Consider the following 21,833-nt stretch of genomic DNA (forward strand, 5'->3'; position numbering starts at 1 on the left):
TATAAAAAGGTATGAATGTGGAACTTACATCGTTTATGCATGGTGCTGACAAAGGAATAAACAACCAAAGTATCTACACCTCATTTTCTTCAAAGCATAGTGAAGAGAAGTGTGTCGAATCGAGAAGTGCAAAATAACAGCAGCTTCTACACTTCTCATATTCAAGGCTTTATTTCCTCAAAATCCAAGACTATCATCTCCCCATTCAGATTATATTAAATGCAGAATGATTCAAATAGTGCCAGCTGTCAATTTGAATTTCAAGTAGAAACCTGGTCATCTGCTGACACTTTGCTCACTTCTCTGCCTCCCCCCATCTTTCTTTTATCCTTTTTCCAATTTATTTTAAAGCTACTTGATAAGTATTTCTCACAGGAACACCCCCTTTATGTTAGTGGTGCCTTTGAGTCAAAAACCACGTCCTCATTTTTCCCTGTACAACAGCAATATCATCTAGTTGCTTGCCACTGATCAAACACAAAACTCAGAAACACCAGTTTCTATTAACAAATGGCTGCCCCATTCTCTAATTTAATAGCTCAAAAGAGAAAAATGTCTTCCCTCTTATTTTTCACAGCCTAAGGTAAAGAATGTGAACATGAGTGGAGTTTGAAAGAATACATATATATGGAGTCATGATTGTAGACTTAGTATGAAATTATTGGAAATCTGTTTTTACTGTCTATGAGTGTTTTGTCTAAACAATATGCTAGGTTATTACCTAGAGGAGAACAAAAGACTCTCTGTTCCTGAGTCATTAATCTGTGATTTGAAGGGGCCTCACTGCCGATTCTGTTTCCTACTAGGATTTGTGAGTTTGTTTGCAGGTTCTAGTGGGGAAGGGCAGCTAGTGAGCCGTGCTTTAATGAAGAACATCTTCTACAGGAGAAGGTTGTCATCTTCAACTGAGCATGCAGCTTTGGCAAGCACACATGGAGTTGTGAGAGAAGTAGGGGGACCCTTGCTTCACCCCCAGAGAAGCTGAGTTAGCCCTGAGGATTGATGTCACAGCTAGATCTCCCTCGCATCCTTCTAGCAGGATCTAAACAGCAGTATACATACAGTGACCCTCAGAAGAGATTGAGGTTAGTTACTATGCAGTCACTTGAAATTTAAATTGGACTTTAAGGGACAGAGATGATCCAAACCCTAAATGAACTCAAATCTTGATTTCTTTATTTCCTTTCAGCATTTATTTTTCAATATAAATTTCAAAAACTGGTAAATATAACTTAGAGAAAAGCTAACATTACAATTGTCCATTGAAAAGAATTTTTCTCAAGTAAGCATAATCAGGGTCTCGGAAGGGTCTTAATAAGTCGTCATGCCGAGCAAGAGTGAGGGTCTCTTTGTGACCTCAGTAGTGTACGTATACTACTTCCATCGCGTTCCTCCCTGGAGGGGAGGCATCCTCCCCAGGACAGCCTGGTGTTTCAGCTGTGCTTGTTGCTGATCATTATGTAAGTGAAATTATGAGCATCCCCGGTTGCCCGGGAGACCCTCTGCTCAGTGTGGGTAAGGGAAAAGAGAATAAAAATGAGTATTTTGTTTCTATCACATCCTGGATGAACGAAATTCTAGGTATGAACCCAATTCGTTTTTAATGAAATCATCTAAGTTGTGTTCTTATTTTTATTTTAAATTAATTTTGAATTGATATATGAAACATAAAAATTATACATATTTTGGGGATACCATATGATATTTTACAATGGATACACTGCATGATGTTTAAATTAGTATAAATGTGTTTATGTCTTCAAACATTTATCATTTCTTTATAATAAAAATATTCAAAGTCCTTTCATCTAACTTTATGAAATATATATACGTAGTTGTTAGCTATAATCATACTACTACATAATGGCACACCCAAACTTTATTTACCTATTTAACTATAAAGCACTGTTCAACCATTCCCCATCTCTCCCTCATATTCTCCTAACCTGTGGTGATAACCATTTTGTTCTGTACTATGAAGTGAACATTTTCAGCATCCACAAATAAGTAAGATGAGGCACTACTTGTCTTTTTGTGCCTGATTTATTTCACTTCACATAATGAATTCCTGTTCTCACCAGGGTGTTGCTAATTACAGGTTTTCATTCTTCTTTATGGCTGAGTAATGTTCCATTTTGTATGTGTACCATATAATTTTGTGTCCATTCATCAGCTGATGGGCACGTAAGTTGTTTCCATGTCTTCGATATTGGAACTATGCTATAATGCATATTGGATTGTAAGTGTCTCTTCAACGCCCTGATTTCATTTTCTTTGGGTCCATATCCAAAGTGAGTTTTCTGGATCATATGGTAATTCTATATTTAATAATTGGAGGAATCTCCATACTGTTTTCCACAATAGCTGTACTAATTTAAACTCCCAGGAATAGTGTTCAGTGGTTTCGTTTTTATCACGCTCTTGCCAGCAGTTGTTTTCTTTTCTTTGTAATAATGATCATTCTTAAGGAGTGAGGTGATATCTCATTGTGATTTTGATTTGTATTTCCTTGAGGTGGGGTGTGCTCTTGCTTTTTTCATACACTACTCACCATTTGTATGTCTTTTTTTGAGAAGTGTATTCAAATCATTTGCATGTTTTAAAATCAGGTGATTTTCAAGGTGTGTGTGTGTGTGTGTTGTGTTATTGGAAACAAAACACAAGGCCTTTGTACTTTACTATATTCCCAGTCCTTTTTATTTTATTTTATTTTTTGGTGGGGTGAGTGTGAAGGGTCTTAATTAGTCAGTAAATTTTCCATGTTGGGCTTAAATTTAGAATCTTCCTACATCAGTCTCCAAGAGTGCTGCGATTACAGAGGTGGCCATCATATGCATTATTTTTGGTTATTGAGTTTTTCCAGTTCTTTATGTATCCTACATATGAACCCTTTGTCAGATGTGCATGTAGAAAATGTTCTCCCTTTCTGTAGTTTGTCTCCTTACTCTTGATTGATTCCTTTGTTAGTCTTTTCACTTTGATATGATCCCATTAGTAAATGCTTTGCTTTTGTTCCCTGTGATTTTATGGTCTTATCCAAAATTTCTTTGCCAACTACTATGTCCCAAAGAGTTTCCTTGTTTTCTTCTACTAGTTTCATACTTTCAGATCTTATGTTTAATTTTTAAATTCAGTTCAAATTGATTTTTGTCACTAGTGAGAAACAGAGGTCTAGGAACATTCTTCTACAAGTGGATACCCAATTTCCCAGCACTATGTATTCAAAAAGGCCAACCTTTTTTCAGTGGTTTTTTTTCTTAGCACCTGGTCAAAATCATGTGTTCACGAATGTATCAGTTTGCTTGTAGTCTCTCTATTCTGATAGACTATAGTCTATATTTGTGTTGATGCCAATAACATACAATTTAGTTATCTGAAGTTTTATAGTGTATTTTGAAGTCAGTTAGTGTAATGTTTTTTGCTTCATTCTATTTCCTTAAGATTTCTGTCACGATTTGGATTTTTTGTGATTTCACATAAATTTTGATATTGTTTTCTCAACAATTATGTGAATAATATTAGTAGTCTGACAGAGATTTACTGAGCATGTGGAATCTTCTGGGTACTATGGACATTTCAAAAATATTAATTCTTCCAATTCATAACTGTGGTTATTTTGCCTGTTTTTTGCATCCTCTTCAATTTCATCAAAGTTTTATACTTTTCATTGAAGAAATCACTCACACTAGTGAAATCTATTTCTAAGTATATTAATAAAAACTGCATGTTTGCACACTTCCTCATATTTTGAATTCTGATATCCAATTTTACATTTTTCAATATCTTAATGTACTAATATAATTCTCATTATCTTAATTGTTTTGCTTTCCAGGCTTTTTTCTAAACATACTGAATAGTTTGCATATTTAGAATACTACAGTATTCTGAAATAGGCTGAAAGGTTAATTTAATGATGAATTGAATACTGTCTTATACTTTTTTTTTTCACGTTCTCATTAATATCTTTGTCAGTATGAATAATTCCCTTCAGCATTTCATGGGATTAAGTGTGATAGAGATATGTTTTCTGAGTTTTGTATGTGCAGAGATTCCCTTTCATCTACATTTCTGAAGCATAGACTTTCTAGGTACATTTATTAGCTGTCATTTATTCCGATCACTGCTGTGGAAATTTCAAGCCACTCTTCCAACCCTGTAAGGTTTCTGGTAAAGTTTACTGTCAAGCAAATCCTAACCCTAACCCTAACCCTAACCCTAACCCTAACCCCAACTCTAACACTAACAAACACTCTTGTGCTACTTTTCTTATCTTGCTGCCTTGGGAACCTCTGTTTTTAACCTTTAATGGCTTCATTGATTAGTCACCAATTATTTCATTGTTTGACTTATTTTGCTGTAGATGACTTCCTCCTGTTTTAAATTTCATTTAGTGTATGTTTCAATTTAAGTATACCTGCTTGAACTTTTTTAATTCTGCAAATTTTCTAAATTTCTCTGTTGGAATATTAAACCACTGTTCTGCATTTTCTGAGTTCATTTAACTCACTTAAAATACAATTTTAAATACTCCATCCAGTAGTACACACATACTGGTCACGATACAGCTGTTCCTTGTGCCTTATTTTGACTATTATGTGAGACTGATATCAGTTGGTGTGCAACAATGTCTGGCCACTCAATATTTACAAATTTATTCCAGTCTTTATAGTTTCGCTTCATTTGTTCTTGTCTTTCCAGAAATTCTGGGCAGCCTACTTTCTTGAAGCCTTCAGTCACTTCTATTTTAGCAACACAGGAAACCTTAAATCCAAGTTTGCGGTGAGTCTGCTGCATGTGTGTAGTCACTATTTCAGCACTAGAAGGTGATCCAAGTCCAGATTAGTTAAAAATATGCAATTTGTGTATTGCACAACATTGATTGTGGAGTAGCTAAAAGCGATGAATTGTCTCCCAAGCCTCTCCCTCAACCCCATTTCTGGTCTAGATACCTTGTCTGTAGCCATCATAAACTTTCTATTACTGAACACTAGGAAAACCTGTCTGTCTCTGAGCAGTATTTCTGTGGAGGAACTAGGCCCAGTTCCTGTGCTATACCTGTAGTCACCAATAGTGAAACTATGTTTTGCACACTAACCTGGGCAGCCCACCAGTACTAGCATACTACTTGGATGGAACCAAAGTCTATGCTGCTATAGGCTCCCTTCTGCTGAACTGAACTTGTGGCCCATGACTCTTACAACCATCCACAATTAACACTATCCAAAACAGAAGTCCAATAAACTGGACTATATGTCTGCCTATGGCACTAGCACTGTTCCAGAGGCTATGTTCTATGACCCTGGCCTGGGAGTAGAAGCTATTAGAATTTTTCCAGTGTTATGTTTCATTAGCTTGCCAATGAGTCCCAAGGTAAAGTATTGCACTTACTATCTTTTGCTACCCTCAATGAATGGAGTCTTACTTCATGCTATTCTGTCATAGGTTGGGACATTATTGGTGAAGGCACTTTTTTGGCAACCAAGGCTGACATTGAGTTTGCTTATACCTTATTAGTACAACCACGGGTACCCACAATCTCAGATGGGCACCTAGACCCATGCCACACTGTGTGGTGATGTAGACCAAACCATGAGTCTATCCAATGGGATGCACGTTTCCATTTCATACAAGTGTAGGTTGAGAGGATGCTTGTGAAGAGTAGACTGGCAGTAGCTGCTCAGCCTAAGGCTGGAGTGGTGGTAGAGGTGAAAACAGTGCACAGTCCTTTGGTTGTCAAGGCTTTCTTGCTTTCTTTTTTTTTTTTTTTTTTTTTTTTGATTTTTCTCCGGTACCAGGAACCGAACTCACGACCTTGCGCTTGCCAGGCAGGCACTTTTGCCGCTGAGCTAAATCCCCAGCCCCCTGTTAGGGCTTTCTGAGTTTAGCTGCAGCTAGTCTCACGCCCTAGGAATCTTCACAGGCTCAGGTGCATACTTGAAGACCTGCAATAATCAAGACATTAGTTGAGTATGTCCTGCTGGAGTGCAGGTCTGTATCTCTGATACCAGGTCAGGTCTAAAGTCTATGTCCATGAGCTCTGATCTAGTATCTACAGGGGCATTTGGTTTTTGACAGTTGCTAGGTATGAAGGCAAAGTGCTTGGTTAGCTTTTGTGCCCTGCTCCCTAGAAGCTAGAATCTTGCCCTCTCCCTTGGCCACCCAAGACTGTAGGAGGGAGGTGGTAAGAGCAGTCACTTAGCCTCTGAGCGGTTTCAGCAGCTCAGTACATGGGTAATATCCTGAGTGAAGTGGCCATGGGCTGTTTGGTGCTGGGTTTCATCATGGGAGCCTGGTATTGTTTCTGGTCTAAAGTATGGAATTAAAGTCATTCTCCCTTACTAAAACAGGAAGTGCTCAAGCTGTTTGGAATCAGGAGAGTGTGATACTGGTGACTTTTTTTTTTTTTTTTCTGCTTTCTTCATTTTTTTAAAAAAAAATCTTATTGTAGTAAAAGCGGGCACTACGTTGTTTCACCTAGGTTCCTCAATTCTTGTGATGTTTGGTATGTAAATACCTCTTTCATTTGATTTATCCATGGGGAGATAATTATTGTTGGCTCTTATTCAGCTGTGCTCTTGCTCTGCTTTCCCCTCTTTAATAAACACCTTTTCTATTTGGAGATAATCTTAGATTTATAGAAATATTGAGAAAATAAAGCAAACTTTCTGCGTGCACCCAAATTTTTCTTGATGCTAGCATTACCACTGTACGCTTTGAAAACTATGTAACCAACATCTATCCATTACTTTAACTACATTCAGACTTCACTTATATTACACCGGTTTTTCTCCTAATATCGGTAGCTACCCACTCCCAATATCACCTCTGCTTCTAAGATCTCATGCAGAACACCACAATACATTTTGTTTTTTGGTGCTGGGAATCAAACTCAGGACCTTGTGCTTTCCAGGCAGGCACTTATGCCACTGAGCTATATCCCCGGTCCTCACACTACATTTCTTCATCATGTCTCTTTACCTGACACTGGCCTATGACAGTTTTTCAGTCTTGCCTTAATTTTTAAGGTCCAAGGAGACTGAGAAATGTTGATCAAATATTTTATAAATGTTCCATTAACTTGGGCTTATCCAGTGCTTTTTTATGATTAAACTGAGCTTATAGATTTTAGAGGGAATCCCAAAAGCAAAGGTCCTTCTCTTGTATCATGAGATTGAAGTTATGGATTTTAGTGGAAATCCCAGGAGCAAAGCGTAAAATGGCATACATGATAGCAACGTAGATTTTGTTGATGACATCAGACAATATCTATTTGGTTAAAGTAGTTAGTATTTATCCAGTTTCTGCATTGTACAAATACAGCCTCTTCTGTATTCACAACATAATTTTTTTAAAGTGAGTCACTAAGTCTAGGATCCATTTGTGAGGAATAATAAGGCATGGGGACTGGAGTGAACCTTATGGTTCTAGAGGGAATAGTACTGATTTATACTGTCTTTTAGAATTCTGCTTCTGTAAGAATAACTTTTCATGTTTCTCCCATTAATTATTCAATCCCTTATAGTATATGGCCTCATGTGTGTCTTTTATACTTTAGATTATAAACTAGTACATATGTTTTTTTTATTTTTTTTTATTTTTTATTTATTTATTTATTTTTTTTTTTGGTTTTTCTCTGGTACCGGGAACCGAACTCACGACCCTGCACTTGCCAGGCAGGCACTTTGCCGCTGAGCTAAATCCCCAGCCCCCTACATATGTTATCTATATCGTTGCTGTAGTTAGTCCAGTTTTGGTTTTGGGGAACTCTTTCCAGTGGTCTTCTGTGTTCCACTGACATACTAATATTTATTTATTAGTCCATTCCTTGATTTATGACACAGCTGTTCTTTAAGTTTTCCAGCATTACCTGAGTAATGTTTTACAGTTACTTAAGAATAAGATTGAAATTCACAGTAGTTCAGTAACTTGTTAAGATCACCCAGAAAGTAAATGGTAAAACCAACTGGAAACTCAGAAACTCTGATTCTTAAGTCTCTAAGCTCTTGACAGTGTAGTATCAACCTCAAAGATAATCAGGGCTAAGCAAAGTCCAGGATTCTAGTGAGGACAGTCAGGGGACCAAATCTCAGACAGCAAATTTGGAAGCAGCTTTTTTTAGCCGTTGTACCTCTGAAAAAGAGGTGGAGACCATGGGATCACTGCAGTTATGTTAATCTTTCTTTATAAGCATTATCTAATTTAGTTTACTTTTTATGGAAAAAAGATAAAGCAAAATTTCACAACAAAGTAATAGGAGAATAACAATAGCTAATAGGTTACGTGTTGTTATTTTTAAAGTAGTTGCTCAAGGTACAAGATATGGACATAAAATTTCTCCAATCAATATTAGTGCAAACCTTCCTTTTTAGTTATGTTAACCATTAGAACCAAAATTTTTAAGAGACTGGGGTCTGTTGCTAGTTTGGGATTTTTGAGGGGGTGTATAACTGGGGTTACAAAGTAATCTTGGCTTGCTTTTTGTTTCTCATCCTGTTTTATCCTTTTAGGTTTATGAACTGGTTAACTTCAGAGCTCTTCTGTAGCACTCTTTGGTCAAACCAGTTACACTCTGACTGTTCCTCCCTCCACCAAAGCTTCTGGCCAAGAAAAGAGGATTATTAATTTTTAGATCCCTTCCAGAAAGTCTGGTCCATAGTTACACATTAAAACAAGCATGGTTTTTATCTGGCAAAAGGATTCCAATTTAAGTTATCTAAGTTGCTAGATAATGAATATTCATAAGAAAATCCACAACTTGAACATGGGAATCGGTTATTTGTAAAAGCCAACACAGTTTTCCTAAATGCAAGGAGAAAAACGCTCATCTCAAGGTGTGTATACAGAATGTCTGCAATAGGCATATAATGGGAGATTTACAAATTTAGAACAGTGTACTAATTTTTTGCTCATAAATGATAAACATATCAAATTGAGAGCTCTATTCATTATCATGCCATAGTAGTTAAGTCACAATTCTTGATACAGATTTCCTTATTAAAGAGAATAAAATTCTATGCTACTTTTATTGTATTATTATTAAATTATATATACTGGGACAAGTTGTGACAAATAAATCTAACAGGTTTTTTTTTATTTTAAAGAGTGATAATGAAATCTCTAAATTCATTGGTTAAGACATTATCATTATTAATAATGTGGAATTGTGTCATAGTAATTACTATGTTTTTTCTGCTGTAGTCACAAAATACCAACCACAAAGACAAATAAATTTAAAATAAAATTATAAGCCATGACATGCAAGTAAAAGATAGATAATTGAATGTTGTACAAAAATACTCCAACACTGCTACAACAGAAAGCACACAGTACCTACTACTACACAATTCCATGTTATTTATTTATTTTTTTTTTGGTTTTTCTTCAGTACCAGGAACCAAACTCATGACCTTGCCCTTGCCAGGCAGGCACTTTGCCCCTGAGCTAAATCCCCAGCCCCAATTCCATGTTATTAATAATGATACATGTCTTAACCAATGAATCTGGAGACTGCATTATCACTCTTCGACATATTAATCCTTTTCATCATTCTGATACCAAACAATGGTTACTAAAACCAATTAAAAGGTAATTAAAAGCCACAAGATTACATTAATATTAGTCCTATTAATGCACTGATTGATATGTAGGTCTTGTCCCAAAATACATTCATCTTATCTCTCATGCAATAACATGGAATTACCAGAAAAGGAAGGCAGTAGCTGAAACCATGGTCTTTTGTTGAGAGATAGATTACTAGAATAGAAAAATAGATTCTCATATTATGGACAATAATGTAGTTTGTTGATTAATTGGGTGGGGAACTTTTCCATATCATTTTGACAGTCATATGAAAGACTGCATTCCCTTTTTATACACTCAGGCCCAAAGTTCTCTTCATTCACTCCCTTTCCTTGTCCTCTCAGCTTAAAATCATTTGTGGTCAAGGGGGATGCAAGCAAGCAAGAAACAATCTGAATCTCCCAGTGCTGTGAAATCTGTGTGAGAGTGACTACAAAATTTTGCCTCCTCTTTCATGAAAGACAAACACTCGTAGTTCCCCTTCAATTCTGTGTGACTGAAATAGTGAGTACTCTAAGTATTGCTCAGTGCTCTCAATATCTGATTTAATTGAGTCTCAGCAATTGGCAAAAAATGTTACAGTTTGACCAAAAAGTACAATTATCAGTCATGCTCAAGTTAGATGAAACCCTAAGTAAAAGTTTTAACCTTAGAAAGATCCAAAAAGTAGAGTATCATTCAAAGTTGTGACTAGGAGGTAGAAAGTAAAGCTCCAAGGTAGAACTGCAGCAATGATTTTAGTCCATTGGCAGGTCTTCTAAATGATCAAATATTATTGAAGTGCGTTGTCTCAGTCCCTTTTCGGATCGCTGAAACACAACGCCCAACATCCACAAGTTAAAGACGATTATTTTGACTCACGGCTTTTAGGGGATTCAGTCCTTGGTCTGTGGGTTCCAAGGGAGAAAGTGCAAGATGGAGGACTCTCGTGGAGGAAAGGTGCTCATATTATGGCAGCCAAGAAGCAGAGCCAAAAGAGGAGACAGAGAGGGAAACACACCGCTGGATCACACTTCTATTGACCCACTTCTTTCCCCTTGGCCCCGTCTCCTAACAGCTCCTTTAGCTTTGAATTTGCCAGTCAGCGGATTAATCCACTGACAAGTACTTCGCCCTCAGGATGGAGGGTCCTTCCCAAGCCCCATCTGTGAGTACATATAATCTTGGGGAGACATTGTAAATCTGAGTATACCATACCTTGTCCACAGATAGTGGACTCTACCAATTTAGGATAAAATGATTAAGAAAATGATAATTTTCTTCAATTTACTTGTGTTTGCTTCAATTTACTAGAGAGTTGAAGCATACCCACTTGACACACTGGAAAATGACCACAAAACAATCCATGCAAAATTTCATAGTTTGGTTATAAATTAGAAGCAAAAAATGAAGAATGAGGCAGTGAACATAATTTTGTGTCCATGCTATACTTGTATCATGTGAAGACATATTTTAAAAATCATCTCATTAATTTACTAAATGTAACTTGTTATTGACTAAGCTTGCACACTTTGAACCCAAATAAGATGACATTTTTTAGTCTTTGTGAGGAATGATCTATTTTAAATATTGTTATGTACCGAGTAGCCTCAACAGTTCTGACACTTGTTTAGCAATTAATTAGTATTCGCTTCAAATTTAATATCTAAAAGCACACAATAGTATAGTTGCAAAGCTTATATCCAAGCCCACACCTGGGTTTAATATTTATGTAGGAAGTCTGAAAAGAACCAGCACACAGTTATACTCAGGGCTATGATTTATTCCAGTGAAGGATGAAGAATGTACCAATTCAGTCTTCAAAAGCCTAATGATGTACCTGAGGCAGACTACTTTATAAAGAAATAAAGCTTAGTTAGCTCACAATTTTGGAGACTGAAAACCCAGGATTAGAAGATCCCATCAACTTGGGAACTGACAATGTGTCATGGCAGATGTTGTCATGGCAGGCATTGACAAGAGAGCAAGAGATCTGTTGCTAGATCAGAAGCTGGAGACTGTGACCCCTCAGTCTCTTCCAATGGCACATTCTCAGTTGGCCCAAGTGCCCCCCACTAGGCTATGCTTCTTAAAGGCTCCACATTTCCTCAACATTGCACACGGGGGACTGAGCCTCTAAAAGATGAAGTCTTGGGGCACAAACTTAAACATCATTCAAACCATAGCAAAAGCAAAATCAAAAAGAGGAAGAGCATGGCTTAAAGTCAAGAAGAAGCCAGGCACAAACATGTAAGTCTTCTTAATTCACATAGGACACACTTAATTCTGCCAGAAATTTATTATTGGAACATGCATGAAATGATGTCTAATAAGAAAGTTCATATTTGAGACTCAGAAGTCAGGAATTTATAGACTTCCTGGTCCCTATCCAGATATTTTGTATACTGGACTTCTCAAAACCCAAAAGTTAATTATTCAACAGATAACATTCAGCTTGCATAAACAGTACAGCATCTGTACCAGACTATAGTGGGAATCTTTCCTGAATGCTTATTCCCAAATGTCAACCATGGGCAACCTTGCAAGGCTCGTGAGGATACCAGACCACTTCAGCTCTGCTATGTTAACTCTTCTGGACAATAGTTTTATCTCTCTCCAATTTGTCATCATCTGATTTTATGTAGAGATGAAGAATCCTAGAAAGAAATTTTGCGGTCTCTGAGTTAATTTCATTTTGCCCCTTTGGAGAGTGGGCACAATTTAAATAGTGATCACAGTTTTGCAATAACATAAGACTTGTCTCACAATCTCCATCATTATCCATTCTAAACTTTGCACTATTTAACATGTATCAAATTCAAATGTTGATTCATATTTTATATTCTCACAGAGATGAAATAATCTAAAGAATCGATCCATGTGTCTTTAAGATATTTTTTAATGTTAGCTTTTCGTTCACAGTAAGTGACTTAAAAACATAACCCATAATAGATCTTAAGAACTAATAGAACCAAAATTTTCTGAACTGTCAAGGAAATAGTTTAGGTCAATTTAAAAATGTCAATTTTGTGGATTTTTGTTGTTGTTATTGTTGTTTTGGCCAAAATTTGTATCTCAGAATGAAGGGAGCAGAGGCATGACAAATTGCAGACAGGATGGGGCACCATCCAAACTAGGTGAAATGTGAAAATGTTAATTCAGGAACGTAAGGTCCTGTTTAGAGTGCCAAAATATTTAACATTTTATCAGAGGAATTGTTTGGGGACTTTCAAATTAGTAGTTATAATGATAAACACTGTGGAATTTTGCCATTCAATATGCTCACCATCTATGTCTATTTGAATATTGTAGGAAGTTCTCTAGTGTTTTCCTCTATGTGGATCCTCTGTCCTTTTCTTCTCCATGTTGTGGATAATATTCTGTGGTCAGAACCCCAAGACATAATGTCCTCTCCATAACCCTAACATCATCTCATTTTCTTCAGTGCATGTATGTAGTGGACATTCTCAGGCGGGTACAGGACTTGGAATGTTTACTTGGATAAGATATTGAGCCAAGCATTGTAGATTTTTCTCCTCTTTTCTTCCTTGTTTTTTGAGAGAAAACCTACTTTTAAGCTAACTGCCATTTGGAAGTCCAAGTAGAGTAAAAGTCAGAGCAGCTCAAGACTGAAAGTCTGTGGACGCGCAAAGCCGATAGTCTCCACTCGTCACATCTCCCAAGTGACAAGGGCAGCCCTATTTCCTCACTTACTCTATTATTTATTTGTTTGGTAGTATGCAAACTGGTGGATTTGATCCAGGTTTCAGAGTTGTTTCAGTGGACAGAGCAGATGGAGTTTGACTTTCTCCATATCCTGTGCATGGAACACAACATGTCAGTATTGAACTTCACTGTTTGCTAGGTGATTTGCACAATGCCTGGCTTCTGCTTCTGTATTTGAAGACAGAGGAGTCTCAGAGAGGTGAGGACAAGTGTACAAAATTGCTCTGCTGTTCAGTATATCCTCACACTTGAGTTTACATTTCTTCAGGCTCAGGATATGGAATTGAGTCCTCAGCTCTACCGGAATAGTGTTTGTGTGCTTCATTCTTAAAAATATTCTAGGTTTTCTTTGTACATTACAGTCATGCATATGCTTTTTTTCTGAGAATTTTAATCACCAGCATTGTTATTGAGCACCAGCATGTCCCTTTGTGCAGTATAAATTAATATTCTTAAAATGCTATAAGTAAAAGAGCATTATTAGAGCTATATGCTTGTCTTATAAATATGTTACAGTAAATTACATAATTAAACAAGCATAACACAAAAATTAGGTGTTTGTTTCTCTGCATTTATGAAGAAGCAACCATTTTCCTTTCTATGCTACTTATTATTCCTTCAATTTGCAAAAGCTGAGTAATCAGGAATTCCACACCATGGCTTTAATTGCAAGCACATCCACTAAGTGCTGATGTTGGATATTCTGTTGCTGAGCTTTTTAAAAGTGACAGCTTTTCTCTTCAGTTTTTTTTTCGTTTAGTAATTAAAGCAGCCTTATATAGTCATACCAAGCCCTTATCAGCACAGTATTGTTCTCTAATATGTACAGTTCCCTTTAATAGTCCACTTACTAGCCAAAAATATAAAGATGATGACAATGATAATAGTCATAATCACAGCTGAGACTGGTGGCCTGCCTAACATGTGCGAGCCATCATGACAGGTACTTCTTATGCACTGTTCAATCTAATGGCATCAAGAACATTATTTAAAGATTTCTGAATATATCAAAGACAACCTAATAAAGTCATGGGTGCCTGTTATTCCCCGGAGGTCTGCATCACAAAGAATGGAACCACATGGTCACTGGTTGTACTGCCAGTGGGCCATTATTAAACTGCACATCTCACACTGCTATGGGCCATTATTAAATTGCTCACCTCCATCTGCTTATGTGCTAGTTATTAATCTATGCATATATTTCTCAGGGATATGGACACTTGGTTTATTTCAAGGTCTTCTCTTTTTTATTTTTTTCCGGTACCGGGAATCGAACTCATGACCTTGCACTTGCCAGGCAGGAGCTGTTCCACTGAGCTAAATGCCCAGCCCCCAGGTCTTCTCTTTATTGTTCATATGTTACCTATCATAAGATTCTGCAAAATCCACTTCTAAGTCAGAGTTTCTCAAACTTTAACATATATACATGCATGTCTTGTAGATGTTTGTAAAATGCAGATTGTGAATCAGCATGGCTGGCTTGTGTCATGACATTCTGCATTTCTAACAAGCTGCTGATTCATCAGATCACACTCTGAGTAGGGAAGACCCTGACAGTTCTAGAATTTATCAGTTACTCTCCATTGCCAGGCACTGTCCTGGTTATGTGAGAGGAACTGTGAATGTTTACAGGGTTTGCAGAAAAGCTATGCTTAGTTATTTGCATTTCGTGGATGTTAACCCAGACATCGTCCTGTTTTAATATGTGGACGATTCTCTTTCCATATATTCTTGGAGGGGATTTTAGACAAAAGCCTGCTGGGGGCTGCTTGATCTCAGTGACCCTCAAACTGTATCAACTTTTCTGTAGATATAGTAGTGAACCCCTCTGATCCCAGTAATTCATCTTACTGCCCCGATGTAGAACCTTCTTCTCCACCCACTTTCTTAGCCTTAGGCTTAACTCTGCCCAGAAACGTTTTGCTCTTAGAAGGAAGTGCATGGACCCATTGCATCCTGCAGATAGGAGCTGTCATTAAAAAGAATGAAGGGCTGGGTTTGGGACAACAAGTTAGGAAAAGTGCTTTACACTTTTAGTTGGCAAATCAAGGAAATGAAAATGCATATGAGTTTGTCTTCTATCTATAACAGAAGTTCTCAAATTCAACCCACAAGCAAGAGATGAGCAGTGGCAGAGGAGTGAGGAGGCTTCATTTGTATTTATATCCCTTCCCCATTGTTCATGTTGCTGTCTAAGTTCCACTTCCTGTCAGACCAGCCGTGCATTAGATTCTCATTGAAATCCCGATCGTGCTGTGAACTGCGCATCTGGGTTTTATGCTCTTCATGAGAATCTAACAGCTGATGATCTGAGGTGACGATGAGGTGGTGATGCTGGGGCCAGGGAGGGACTGTAAAAATACATCAACATTAGTGGAGAGTTTGGAATGAATATAAACCATAGTAAGTCAATTGCTTTCAGACTGATACCAAAGTTCTTTCAGTGAGTGGCAAGTGACAAGCTGCGTGTGGTGGTAGACTTCCCAGTGGCAAGTGAATCGATGCACTTAGGCAGTTTAGCCGCATCTGGTGGCAGGGTTCATGTCAGAACTGGCCACTTTCTTTAATCCATCGGTGAGCCATCCTTTGTTTTATGTGCCATTTCTTTTTTTTTTTTTTTTTTTTTTTTTGTGGTTTTTCGGTTTTTCTCCGGTACCGGGAACCGAACTCACGACCTTGCGCTTGCCAGGCAGGCGCTTTTGCCGCTGAGCTAAATCCCCAGCCCCTTGTGCCATTTCTGTGTCATCTCTTTCCTGGGTATGTTCTTGCCTCAGTTACAGTTTTGGTAAGTCCACAGCTAAACCCAAGCCAAAATGATCAAAAGGTAATGTCACTGGAGAATTCCTTTGAAATGAGGGAAAGAGCTAGTGTGAGACAAAAGACTTTAAGACTGCAAACAAAAAGAAAACTGCATTTAAAAGAAAATGCCACAAATGTAATGTATGGGTTCACTGCAACAAGTGATTCATATTCTCCAGGCCCCTGTTGTGTAATATGTGGTGAGTGGTTGTCCACCCATACCACAGAATTCTCAACACATAGAGACCAAGCATCCTGCATTGAAAGAAAGGGCTTGGAACTTTTCAAAAGAATGAAAATTGAACACAAAGAACAGAGACCTTCACTGAAGATCACCAGTGTATCAAATCTGTCTTTACTTCAAGTGTTATTCTCAGTGGGGAAGTGCATTGTTAATGCTAGAAAGCCCTTTACTATTGCTGCAGAATTGATCCTGAATGCTGATAAGGACAACTGTCCTCAACTTTTAGGAGAGGCCGCAGAGCAAAAGGTGGCACATGTTCCTCTTTTAGCTTAGCACCATAACTACATATGGTGATGAAACAGCAGAAGATATTGAGACATCATCATTCTTACAGAGGATTACTGAGTCCTTGCAGGATGCGATCTAGGCTGAGCAGTCCACTGATGTTGACAAAAAGGCAAGAATACTTTCATGCAATGTATTTTTCAGGGTTATGTACATTAAGTTATGTTATGTGGACTTTTGTTACCACCAACCACAGAACTATTTATGTCTTTGAATTATTGCAGATCAGGAAAACTGAATTTTGGTCTCTCTCTCTCTTTATATGTATATACACACACACACACACACACACACACACACACACACACATATACACACACAGTGGCTGCCATGACTGGCAGGCTTCCCTGTTTTGCTACTCTAAGCAGAGGTCATTTCTGAATGTAAGTCTATGCACTGTGTCATCTATAGAGAAGTACTAGCTAGCTCAATAACAACACTGGTGCTTAAAATGCTTTTGCAGAATGTAATTAAAATGATAAACCACATTAAAGTACCTGTCTGTATTTTTGATCAGTCTGGGGAGCTCTGTAAGGAGAAGCACACAGCACACATGCATCATCTCTTGATACACAGGAGTGAGACGGCTTTCTAGAGTTAGAGTTTTTGAGTTACAAGAGCTGCTCTAAATAGTTGTAGAAAAACAGTCACCACTGACAGCACATTTCAGTGCCACAAAAAGGGGGACAAAACTGGCTAACTCCTATAACATATTCACCCTGTTCAATGAACTCAATCTGTCACTTCAGGAGACAATGACAACAGTGTTGAAATTGGCAGAGAGAGTGGCTGCATTCCAAGCCAACTATTGAGGCAACATGAACATTGGGATTTTCCACATGATTCAATTAGCACAGATTTGGAAGGACATTGAACCAGGACAGTCTTGATCCCGCGTGGAACATGATCACTAATTTCAACATTCAAAAGAATGAGCATTACTTCCCAACCACAAAGGATCCCCAAACTGGGAAGGAATGGATCTGCAACTCATTTGTGAATAAGCCAGGTGATTCCACTTTGCCATGCTTGAGGATCAACTGCTTGAGACTGCACATGCTGGTGGCCTTAAAGTATGTTTATTGTTTGTTTGTTTTTTCCTCTTATGAATCTTTCTTGTCTGTTTTATACTCTGACTAACTCCTTTGAAGATAATGATACACAGTATATTAAATATTACTCTTTTATTGTTTTGTTAGGAAATTTTATTTTATCTTTTCATAAAATACAAAAGTATATTTCTAGATTAAAATTAAGGTGGAATATCATAAGTTTGCACAGAAGCACTTAAGAGGCAGCTTCTATTCCCAATGTCCTATTTTTATGAAGCAAGGTTTTTTGTTGTGACGGCAAAGAACACAGAAGCAACACATTTTGGGGGTCACTGTCTGCCCTCATCCCCAATAAGACTGCTTAATTGCAGGAAAACTAGCCCAAGGATCCCACCAATTTTGCATTGTGGTGAGTTGTGTAATTATTATATATCAAATGCATAATTATTGAAATAAAATACACAAAATGTTGTATTAAAATTATCCCTCAATCACCTGCCCCACTAAGTCTGTAGAAAAATTGTCTCCCATGAAACTGGTCCGTACTGCCGAAAATGTTAGAGACACTGAAATATAAGGTTGTTTAAAACTGATAAAAGTAATATCTAGTATTGCGGAGAATATGAACAACTACACATAATACCAGTGTATAAAACTATATATAATACCAGTGTATTGAATTTATGAGAAATTTGGAAATATTTTGCACATATAAAAAAAGTGCACACCCTTTTCTATGTATAATCTAACTATTGAGAATTTATCATAAAAATATTAGAAAAATGAACAAGTGTGTGTATATAGATATAGATATAGATGAGTATAAATAGTATTTCTCAAGATATTAAAATCTAAAATAAATATAATTTAAAAGTATGGAAGTTCTAAATTATTAGACAGCCACATTGAAATAACTGATATTTGATCATCTAACATTTAGAAATAAAAAGTCACTTTTATATAATTCAGTCTGATAATTTTAGTACACACAAATAATAGAAAGTAAAAGAATATCAACATACCACTAAAATTACTTGATATTTACATATAAACACAGAAAATGTAGATGAAAAATTTATCAATGTACGTCAAAACATTTCTCAGTGTTGGGGTTATGTTAACTTTTTTTCTTTTACATAGTTTACAATTTTTCTCTTAAAATTGGGCAATATGTATTTTTCTAATGTTTTTTTTATTACTTGTTATTCTCTTTAATTGTTTGATCAAGCTTGCATTCTTATATCTGGTAATTTGAGCAACTTTGTTGAAGATAACAATATGTAGTATAGCAACCACTGCTAATTTCTATCATTTATTTTTATTGTTTTTGCTTTGTTTTGTTTTTGCCTACAATGTTATTTGGTTGTAGTTTGTTATTCTCTTTAAATTAAAGAAATGATTAAAAACAAAATAATAATAAAAATGAATAATAAGAGGGACAATACTGAGATACCTAATGAACCATTTTTACACTTCTAAGCTCATTTCCAGAAACCCAAAGTTGAGGAAGCCTTGAAGTATTTTCTGCTGAAGATGACATGATAATATGTGTTATTAGAAAAGTCATTTCCAGTTATTGTATTAGAATTCAGTAATTACTTTTTCAATAAAGAAAGGGAAAACTATTAAAAGCAAAAATGTGAAATAAATTAGTTTTATATCCTACACTCAATTAAACTATCATAGCAAGAAGGTAATGAATTAAGATAATTTGAAGATAGGAATAAAGCTTTACAAAGCAGATATTTAGCACTCTTCTGAAATAAAATACTCTAAGAGAAGATCACAGGAAAGTGGGTAGCCCACAGGCATTTCAGTGAAATTGCAGTGTGTATGTTAAGAGGGAGAGGGCAGTTCAATCTCAGAAGTCTTAGAACCACAGAGAGAAGGTAGTTCAGACGTAAATCATTGCTTCGCAACAGCAGGCTGGTCCGCTTGCTCCACTGACTTCTCAGCTTCGAGAACTGCAAGATGGTCCTGTTCTTTGGGAGTATGCTCCCTCATGCAAAATGCATAGTATTAGAGGAATTACTGATTATAAACACTTAATTTATTATAAAGCACATGCTTTAAAATTGTAAGATTGTGATGCTTTCCTGCCTAAAATTCTCCAACGGCTTTGTACTACATTTGTAGTAACAATGAGATTCATGACCAGAGACCAAAAGGTTCTCTCAAATCCAGTTTTTTCCTATCTCTCCAGTTCCTTTTTCTATCATTTTGTCTGTCTCTTTTTTTGTCTTGTCTCTCTCTCTCTGTCTCTCTCTGTCTCTCTTTCTTTCTCTCTGCCTCTGTTTCTCTTTCCCTGTCTATCTCTCTGTCTTTGCCTGTCTCTCTCTGTCTCTCTGTCTCTGTTTCTGTCTCTATCTGTCTCTCTCCATCTCTCTCACTGTCTCTGTCTCTGTCTCTTTCTCTCTATGTCTCTGTTTCTATCTCTATCTCTCTCTCTCCCTCTCTCTGTCTCTCTGTCTCTCTAGAACAGGTAAAAGCTTTTCATGCTTGTGAACTTGCCATTCCCTCTTGCAGAAACACTTTTTTATCGTGATCACTCAAGGGCTAGAAAGCTGTCATTCAGTCTACACCCAAATATCATCCCTCAGAGTACTCAAACCAGCAGCCAAACATAATTAATTGCCTATTCCTACTCTGGTCATGTCCCATCACATCATTTTTCAAAATATTTAGTCTTTGCTGCACATATCGCCTTTGAAACTCCTTTACATTGGTCTACCTGCATTGGAATGTGACCCCATGAAGAGATGAATCCCCAGGTGCCAGAACCATGCCATGAATGTGTATGGTGAGTAGACAGTTGAAATAAGTGGCCTGCCCACCAAAAAAGTGGTCTGGACCACTGCATTCTGCAGTTATAAGAGTCGAGGGGAGCATCTGTGGAAGCGTAGAGATCCCACACCCCCAGTGTTCAGAGCCCCTGTCAGAGCTGGCCCAGGTCGTTTTCCTAACTTGAGCACACACCACTATGGTTCAGGTTATTTGTTTCACTTCATTTGGATATGAACTAAATTCCAAAGAACCAGACCAAGGCTCAAAGCTGATTTGTATTTTGGTGCAAACATATGCCTGGAAATTCTCAAGTGCACTCTTAAAAAGACATTTCTCTATTTGAAAATTATTACATTTTTAACAGTTCAATGATATTTTAAAATAAAAGTATACAGTAGAGAATCTGAAAGATTGAAATTTGTATGTGTGTGTGCACATGTGTATGTATGTGTGTGTGTGTGTGTGCATGCGTGTGTGTGTTTTACTTCCTAAACGTGATGTTATGCTTCAGTGTTGGTGCAATTCTTTTGTAAAAACATCCTGGCCCCATTTCAACGTGTCTCACCATCTGGGCAGACACCTTCCTCCTGCTCCTTAAAAATCAGTGAAGCACAGGCATATTTCTGAACCCGTTATGTTCCCTAGGGGTACATAAACATGATTTAGGAGTCCTTGAAAATGTGTATCCTTCTAAAGGGACATGGTGTTCCAAACAAAACTTTAGAACTACTGGGCAAACATTTTTGTGAAGGAGGACATTTCAAACAGTAATATCTCTAGAACAAAGATTCCATCAGTCCTCACACTACAGAGTGATTGAGCTTAACTCACCTTATTTCTTCTTTAATACAGATTTTGAGAACAGCTGCTCTATGAAGATCTAAGCTTTGCAAGAAAGAGGAAGTAAGAGAGTAATTTTGTATGATGAAATTACTGTTCTTGTTCCCAGAATACAAACACCTGGACACAAAGTATTTATATAAGAAAAAAGAAATAAGATAGGTGAAAATTAAAGGGGGCTTTGTGTGCCTAAACATACCATCGTTTGAAAATCTTTCATTTTTTATTAGTACAAGTTGTAATACAGAGTAGTGATGTTGGTTTTGGAGAAGTGGTACATAATGTAACATATCATGATCATTTTCAATCTCTTTACCCCCTTCCTTTCCCCTCTCCCAGTTCCCCTCCCCATTTATTCCATCATGTTTCCCTTATTTTATGTATATATGTATGTATGCATGTATGTATGCATATACATATATATATATATATTACTTATTGGCCTTTAGTTTAGGGACAGAAGACCTTGTATTTTCAGAATCTGGAATTTAGGGTGTTCACTTGGCAACTAAAAGCAATTTATCTAGATTGACAAGGGAAAATGG

At 37.0% G+C, this 21,833-nt stretch overlaps 1 protein-coding gene and 1 long non-coding RNA gene across 2 annotated transcripts in view; one reads left to right on the plus strand and one right to left on the minus strand.

Moving 5' to 3' along the window:
• Positions 1-21,833, minus strand: part of Dpp10 (dipeptidyl-peptidase 10 (non-functional)) — a 1,310,731-nt gene that overhangs the window by 940,723 nt on the left and 348,175 nt on the right. The window lies entirely within an intron of this gene.
• Positions 1,388-21,456, plus strand: LOC102028619. Its single transcript, XR_263018.1, has 3 exons — positions 1,388-1,460; positions 17,362-17,685; positions 21,301-21,456. It is a non-coding gene; the product is annotated as an uncharacterized LOC102028619 (long non-coding RNA).

Source organism: Chinchilla lanigera, unplaced genomic scaffold (assembly GCF_000276665.1).
Source record: "Chinchilla lanigera isolate Chin_1 unplaced genomic scaffold, ChiLan1.0 scaffold00058, whole genome shotgun sequence".
Lineage (NCBI taxonomy): Eukaryota > Metazoa > Chordata > Mammalia > Rodentia > Chinchillidae > Chinchilla > Chinchilla lanigera.